This window comes from Neovison vison, chromosome 1 (genome assembly GCF_020171115.1).
Source record: "Neovison vison isolate M4711 chromosome 1, ASM_NN_V1, whole genome shotgun sequence".
Lineage (NCBI taxonomy): Eukaryota > Metazoa > Chordata > Mammalia > Carnivora > Mustelidae > Neogale > Neogale vison.
Genome location: NC_058091.1, coordinates 49246070 through 49254249, shown reverse-complemented (window position 1 = coordinate 49254249; position 8180 = coordinate 49246070). Strand labels below are relative to the sequence as shown.

The window sequence follows — 8180 nt, the reverse complement described above, 5'->3', positions numbered from 1 at the left end:
AGGTGGAGTGATGGAGTCATGGGGTGATGGACACTAAGAAGGGCACATGATGTAATGAGCACTGGGTGTTATATAAGACTGATGAATCACTGACCTCTACCTCTGAAACCAATAACACATTATATGTTAATTAACTGAATTTAAATAAATAAATAAAGAGAGAAAAGCCGGTTTAGGTGGGTGTGGGCAGGTAGTTAAGAGAATAATTTTAGACATAGTATGAAATTATAAGAAAATCCCTCTTGAAGGGGGTGTTTATTGTAAATTTGCCCTTTAGACCCTGCTTCTTTCAAAAAAAACAAACGCAAAAAACAAAACCATAAAACAGGAAAGGGCTGGTTAAGATTATCTCATATACCTTTATGAGGCCTCAGAGACTTGGGGGCCACTGCCTCTATCACTAACAGAGATGGTGGTGAGGTGGGGGACATGTGTCCCTAGCATTCGGCAACAGTACAACACCCAGGAAAAGGAGATTGTGGTGAAGTAAAACAAAGTGATTGTCAGGCACTATAGTAATCCTGGAATGTCAAGATCAGCTACATAGGTTGGGGAGACAGGAAAGGAAACCAACCCAGAGAGCACCTCACATTGGATTCTATCATATTTTTATTTAATAATGTATACTTTTCTCATCCTACTGTTGATGTCCTGAGGCAGCTTCTGAAAACATGGCCATGATTGGAAGCCCTGACTGAGAAGATGTCCTTGAGGGCTCCTGGAACATTACCTTTTGGCAAGTAAGACAGAAGGGCGCCCCTAGAAACTGGTCTTCAGGGATCTGCTCAAGTTAAAATGAGGTGAAGTTTTAGGAGCAAAGAAACCACGAATTGAAGATGAATACTGTGTGGACCTTGATAAAGATAGATCAGCTGCTGGTTTGGAGGGGCCCACCCAAGGGAGGGATTGTACAAATGGAACAGATTAGTCTTTGTCTAAAGCCAAGGCAGTGGGAAAAATTGCTGCAATCAAATTTAAGGCTAAGAAAAGATGTGCAGTCAAGCCTGATCTAGAAGAGGATATAACTTCCCTGAAAGCGAGGCTTTGGGGAGATGTTGAGATAACTATGACCCAAGATATCATCATCAGAGTTGAGGTGAGGATCGGAAGTACAGTAAACTATTTCACAAGAGTATTTTTGCAATTCTTCAGTCTGTGAAGGCCAGAGAAGACTGGAATGCACCTGGATTGTGAGTGGCCCCCAATACAGCACCTGTGGATCCCATGTTGTATACACAATATCCCGTCCCAGCTGCCTACAACAGATATGATCAGGAACCATTCAAAGGAGAAGAAATGGACTTCTTCAAAACTGACATGATGGTTTTACCTACCAGGGTAAGACACCAAAATCTGTAACAGAGGATGACGCAGCTTTCCATAAGACTCAGACTCCTGAACAGCTAGTTCTGAGACCAGTTTCTCAAGCCAGGTTTCCACCAAACCAGACAAAAGCATCTTTAGCCCCCATTATCATAAGTTAAGCAGCTACCACCTCTTTAATAACCAGGCTCAACGCAAAAGACCTTCTCCAGGCTCTGAAATTTGTCCCACCAAGTGAAAAGCAGAAACAAGGCTGTCAATGAGAAAACGAAGCTGTGATTCAGAGTAGGAAAGAGCAGACGTAGCCAGAAGTCACTACAGTTCATGTCTGGGCTCCTTATGGAGTAGAAGACCAGCCTGGTGAATGCATGCCTCAGACACCAGCCTCATTTCTACATGTCCTGGGGCTGGGGCAGGGGCAGGTTGTAACAGTTTCGTTCAGGGTCCTGTCTAGCAATTCAAAGATTGGCCATGGCTTTTGTCTCATGGATCCCCAGTTGATGTATTTGCTAAATTTGAAGAATTTTTTTCAAATATGATGAAGTTTGCCTAGATCTAATTTGTCTAGAATTAGCACGGAACAGTATGAGAACTCAGTCACCACAGAATTCCTCTGGACAGATCAGTTTTCTTAGAGTTGTGAGTAACCTTTATCGTTACATGATGAAACAGACATCCCTCTTGAGATTCTGAATTTCCACTAAAACTTACAACGAAGATCCCAGATAGATCTTTTAACAAGACCTTATTTAATGCTTTGAGGAGAAGCCTGATTCATATACTTATGTTCTGTGGCTTTTATCTTTTCCAGATGTCTCCTCCCAACTCCTGACTTTCTACTCTAGGTCTTCATCTGCCCAGAAGCTCTTCCCCTCCTTCGCACTCCCGTGTTCAGGGAGTGGCATAGAGTAGAAACTCCTCCCACGCTTTCAAATCTGGAATGCTCCTGCTAATTGAGGTGCAGTTTGAAAAACAAGATTATTGTTTGTTATTCTTATTGAGAGTTTTGTAATTACGACAATTGCTGTTTAGCACACGTTGGGATTGCTACTAGTCCAAAGCCTCACCTCTGAATGATCTATGTCTCATCACAGAATGGAGCGGCGGTGTCGTAAATGTCACCCCACTCTACAGCTCTGATATATGCCCTCGTTAAGGTCGAGAACAAGAAATTTAAATATCAGGGTTGAGCTCCTGAGCAATCATGCCCTTTCTGTTGATCACCTAATGAAAATGTATGGCACGTAACAGTGACGAGATAAGTTTGCACAGGGACACGAGCTCCCAGGGCTGTGTTCACACGCTTCCTGGGGAAGGCTCCCACCATGCTTGCGCTTACGGTGCATTTGAAGATCCTCCCAATTGTAGAAAGCATGGCAGTACTGAAGAGAGGCTGGGCATGTTAGTTCTGCAATTTTATTACCGAGGGATAGACATATAATTTAGATACTGGTAAGCAGCAAGAGAAGCCTGAAAGTTGAAATGTGGAAGCCAAAGGAAATGGAAATTGAAATCTTGGAAACTTCACTTGATCGATTCGGGTAGACTATGTCTGTTTTTCCTGGGGTCCTACAAATGCCATGTTTAAAGACAATTACAAAAAAAAAAAAAAATAGGGAGCATAAATATGAGCACAGAAATAACCACACAGCGATAAGCCATTAACACCTTAAAAAGAAGCAGAGATGTGTGTTGCCTATTTGAGATGGGTGAGAATTACGTTGTCTACAAAATCTAATATATCATTTTGAGAGGAAATAAGAATTCCGAAGAAGCCATGGCAACTGGTCTTGGCAGGGTGACTGGCGACACCACTCGGGGCAACTGTGGCCTTGCAGTGGTTTAAAAAGATTGACATCACTTGCTAGAAACTCCTTATTTCTGTTAAAATTAATCATGAGACTGGAAAGGGAAAAAACCCTCCTCCCCCTGTGCTATTGTACAGAGAACTTTGAGCTCCAAAGCGCACAGAGAGCTCTCTGGGCATGGCATTTTCTCCAAGATGCTCCCCTGACTTTCCTTTCTAAAATGGCGTACCCCTCCCCCGACCTGACGTCCAGCCCTTCACTCTGTGAGGCGCCCCTGAGGGGGGCAGGCTGGCAGCTGATGGACGGCAGCCTGAGTGCACAGTCTACATCTGCCACTTGCCAGCTAGGGGGGCTTGGGCAGTTCCCAAATATTTCTCTGCCTCTGTTTCCTCTTCTGAAAAAGAGAAATGTTAATAGCGCTGACTTGAGAGGAATGTTGGGAAGATTGAGTTACTATTTCAAGTTCTCAGAATGGAATGTGGCACATAGTCATTGCATGTTTGTGAAATAAAACAGGTAAGTAAAATGTGTTTTGCTTTTTTATCATGCCCCTTACTAAAACATAAGCTCAATGAGGAGAGGCTTGGCTTAGCCGTCTATTGTGTCCACAGAGTTAAGGAGGGTACCCTGCACACTGCAGGCTCTCAGTAAAGGTTTGGCTGATGGGGTAGTGCCCTGAGCTTTCTCTGTGCCCTTTCCTGGGTCTCTGTCTGTGATTTCACTCCTTTCTTTTTTGAATGACCTTATTCGGGTGATCTGACTTACGTGTTTCATTCAAGACTCACAGAGTTATTTTACGCCAACAAATTCTCTGGGATTCTCATACTGTTAATTCAGGCATTAGTTCATTAAGATCTTATAGCATAAGGCCTATAGTTTTCTCCTGGCCCAAATATATGGTCCAGAAATACTACTCAGCATGTATTTTAACTATGAGGTAATGAAACGTTGTTTAAATAAGAACTATAGGCTAAGTCAGGAGGCATGAAGACCAGTAGGGAACAGGGTAAGGTAGGTTCAGGCAGGCAGGACCAGGAAACAACTCAACCAACATACATACTTTGGAAGGGGCAGCCCACTTTCTCAATTGTGGAATGAAAGGAGTCCAGTCAAGCTGGCAGATTTGTCCAAGGCCAGCGAACAGATAGCCATAGAACAATCTGCAAACGGAGATAATAGTCATGGTCAGATGGAGGTCCTCTTTTGGCAAAATGGAGGGGCAGGACGAGTCATCTGAACTGAAGTTGGTCCTTAGCAACTGAGCTACAGAGGCAGGGTCCAGCTCCAAGACGGAGGAGCCTGGGAAAGCATTCACATGCTGTCCAACCCAGACATAGGGCCTGCATTTTAGAAGAGACTCCTGGCCAGAGCCTAGGCCCATCGGTTGTACTGGTTGCTCAAATAGTCTGTGTGAAGTCTTGGTCATGGACTTTTTTCATGCCTCACCTACACTGTATTTCCTCCTTTCTATCTTCTCTTTTTTCTTTCAGAAGTTCTTGTTATTTAAATTTATCTCCTGGTTTAACCTTACAATTTCTAAGAGTTTCTTTTCTGTTTTTCTATTAGAACTCATTAGGGAGGGGCACCTGGATGGCTCAGTGGGTTAAAGCCTCTGCCTTCGGCTCAGGTCATGATCCCAGGGTCCTGGGATCGAGCCCTGCATCGGGCTCTCTGCTGAGCAGGGAGCCTGCTTCCCTTTTCCCTTCCTCTCTCTCTGCCTCTCTCTCTGCCTTCTTGTGATCTCTCTCTCTCTCTCTCTCTGTCAAATGAATAGATAAAATCTTTAAAAAAAAAAAAAGAACTCATTAGGGATTTACTTTGCTTTGTTTTTATTTTGTTTCACTTCCTGATCTCGTCCCTTAAATTTATCCCTTAGCGATTTTATTGACTTTTTCAATTTCAGTTTTCCTGAATTTTATCTGACAAGAGTCACCCAAGCTCTTGTTTCATGGCCATAATGTATTCTCTTATCTCTTCCTGAGGAATTCAATTATAAGATGTTTAGGCATATTTTTTTTCTTCTCTGTACAGTTTTTGAATCCTTTGAATTCCTTTCAGTTTTTACTTTTTTTTGTTTTTCATGTTAGCAGGTCCCCCTCAACATCACCCATCCCTGGCTGTTCTTACTCATTGGTAAGTGATGATGACGATTAGAGACAGTTAGTGATGACAGGAATGGTGGTACCTGTGTGGTTAAACTTCGAGAAATGCCTAGGTATTATCTTACTGAAGATGTGCCTTGAACGCTGTTGAGCCACAGCAAAAAACCCTTCCAGTCAGCATGTGAGAAAACTGTGAGCTAGCATCACTCCTAGGACTGTTCTGATCATCCTCACTGGGTGCCACAGAGGTGGTTTTCCTGCAGCAACTAAGCAGAGACTGCTTCTTGTGACTGGACCTCTCGCCCCCAGTGGAGTTCCCCTGTGTAGAACACACCAGAAATACATCATTGCGCTTCTGCTAAAATTGTTACCAGCAGCATGAAAATCCCCAAACATCTCACTAATGGTTACTTCAGGAAGAAGAAGCTGCGTAAGTCCAGACACAAGGAGGGTGAGATCTTTGATATCGAGAAAGAGAAAAACGATATTAAAGAGCAGCACAAGGTTGATCAGAAAGCTGTGGACTCACAGATTCTGTCAAAAATCGAAGATGTTCCTCAGCTTCAAGGCTACCTCCACTCTGTGTTTTCTTTTCTTTCTTTTTTTTTTTTTTAAAGATTTTAATTATTTGTCAGAGAGAGAGAGAGGGAGAGAGAGCAAGCACAGGCAGACAGAATGGCAGGCAGAGACAGAGGGAGAGGCAGTCAGAGACAGAGGGAGAAGCAGGCTCCCCGCCCGAGCAAGGAGCCCGATGTGGGACTCGATCCCAGGACGCTGGGATCATGACCTAAGCGGAAGGCAGCCGCTTAACCAACTGAACCACCCAGGCGTCCCCACTCTGTGTTTTCTTTCACAAATGGAGTTTGTCCTCACAAATTGGTGTTCTAAATTTCTTACAAAGAACTTAATTAAATAACTGATCCATTAAAGAAAAAAATGTGGTGGGGTGGGGGGGCTTTCCAGGGAGGGCAAGCCTGGGTGGCTCAGTCGTTAAGCATCTGCCTTCGATTCAGGTCATGATCCCTGGGTCTTGAGATCCAGCCTCCAGCCCCACATTGGGCTCCCCGCTCAGCAGGAAGCCTGCTTTTCCCTCTCCCACTCCCCCTGCTTGTGTTCCCTCTCTTGCTGTGTCTCTTGTCAAATAAAAAATGAAAGCATTAAAAAAAAAAAAAAGCCCCCATAGCTGAGGGGAGCTGTGAGCAGCATAAATCCTTGTTTCTTGGTGAACCTCGTGGCCATTTATACGCAGAGATGGCTAATTTGTCAAGTCACTCTCAAACATTGGTGTCTATGCATTTGTTTTGGCCCCATCTATTTCTCCAGAGAGGAGTCCTCTGCTTCCCTAGCAGGAGAGGGTAAGTGATTTCCCGTGTTCTGGAGAAAAACGTTCAGCCTAGGGTTGAAGAGGGGCCTCCCCACTGGATGTGCGGGTTTTCACTGAATCCTCCTGCTTCTAGCCTCTGCTCTCACGCTACCCACCTCCCCCAACCTGTAGTTCTTCAGTAGGTCTCTTCTTTGGGAACTTCAGAAAGTTAGTGAAGTCTTCCCAACAAATTCCAGAATTCCCAGTGAATAACTTCCTCAGCAGGATCACCTTCAAAAGGTTGCCAATCAGACCTTAAGAATATGTTCCCCTTTTGAGGACAGTGAAGAAAAGGGCTATAAAGCCACAAAGGGCTTGGTTGCCGAGCTGGGTTATGCGAGATGGAATTTCTACTCTATGCTCATGAGGCACTTTGCAGAGCAGGACAGAAGGGGCCTGAGCGGGAAGGGGGGGCCCAGGGACTCCGTGTGAGCTTTTGTCCTGAGCCACTAGGGATAGGCTGTTTTGGTAAGTTTCCTTCACCAGTAAAATACGGGGGCTGAGGATGGGATCTTGTGTCTCTACAGCTCAAACATCATGTATTCCATTCCAGAATTGATCTGCGCATCTCCTTTTGTCCCTGTAGAAAGCTAGGATGAGTCATACACAGATGTCCTAAATTCTTCGGCAGGACATGAAGGAGACAGGACGTGAATACACAAACCACAAGTAGCAGCCGCATCTCCCACCTGACGTGGTTTTGGGCTGACAAAGGAATATGCAGCCTTACCCATGCTCTGCTTCTGCAGTTTTTCGAGCTTTCCTTTCAGGCATGAAAAAGCAATATCTATAAAAATCTTTCTTTTAAGGCTTGTTAAGGTTGGAGTTTCACATTTCAAAATCTCCATTATATAGCTAAGAAATAAGAATGAGACAAGCCAGTTTGCGTGGTTGGGGATGAATTTAAATGTGTAATTATATACATCACTTCCAGAGGGCAGCTGCAGAAAGCCTGCTAATACAGTGTGTCAGGGGTCTGTGAGGTGTGTTGTTAAGTTTGCCTTCTATGCACGCTTATACACACACGCACACACACACATACACAAAACCTTACAACCCGTCCTTGCAAAGTCCTGACGATGAAGGACAGCACTACCTTTGCATATAGGGAAATGTCCTTGTAGTCACTCTTATGAGATACTGGGAATTATTTTGGCTAAAGATAAAACCATAAGCAGAATGTATCATTCCTCTGAAAAAATCTGTGTCCTTCAAGCATAAGCCCTTTCCCCCACACCACACTGGAATGAGAACTCTTTCAGTTAGAAAGGCTTTTATCTGCAATTTGTAGGAAACCGGCTCCAGTATGACTTCCTGACACCCTTACAGGTCTCCACTTTGGGGCTACTGAGGCAAGGCCCAGCTGCAGTCTGCCTTGTCCTGGTGACCGCCCTGTCATCCTTGCAGGTGCTCGGTGGAGGGACAGTTTGGTAAGGAGCAGTCACAGAGCTATTTCCCACCCATTGCCCTATGTTGTGGGAGGTGGCCACGAGGCAGTTTCTCACTTGTTTCCCTGATTCGTATGAGATAGGACTTCCCACCTGTCCCTGTCCTTTGAAAAGAGTTGCAGGTGTTCAAACTGCT

General features: G+C 44.4%; 2 pseudogenes; both read left to right on the top strand.

Annotated features, from left to right (window-relative positions):
* Positions 1 to 409: 409 nt before the first annotated feature.
* LOC122893497 lies at positions 410 to 2016 on the top strand (annotated as a pseudogene).
* A 3307-nt stretch (positions 2017 to 5323) lies between these two features.
* Positions 5324 to 7028, top strand: LOC122892679 (annotated as a pseudogene).
* The last annotated feature ends 1152 nt before the right edge of the window (positions 7029 to 8180 follow it).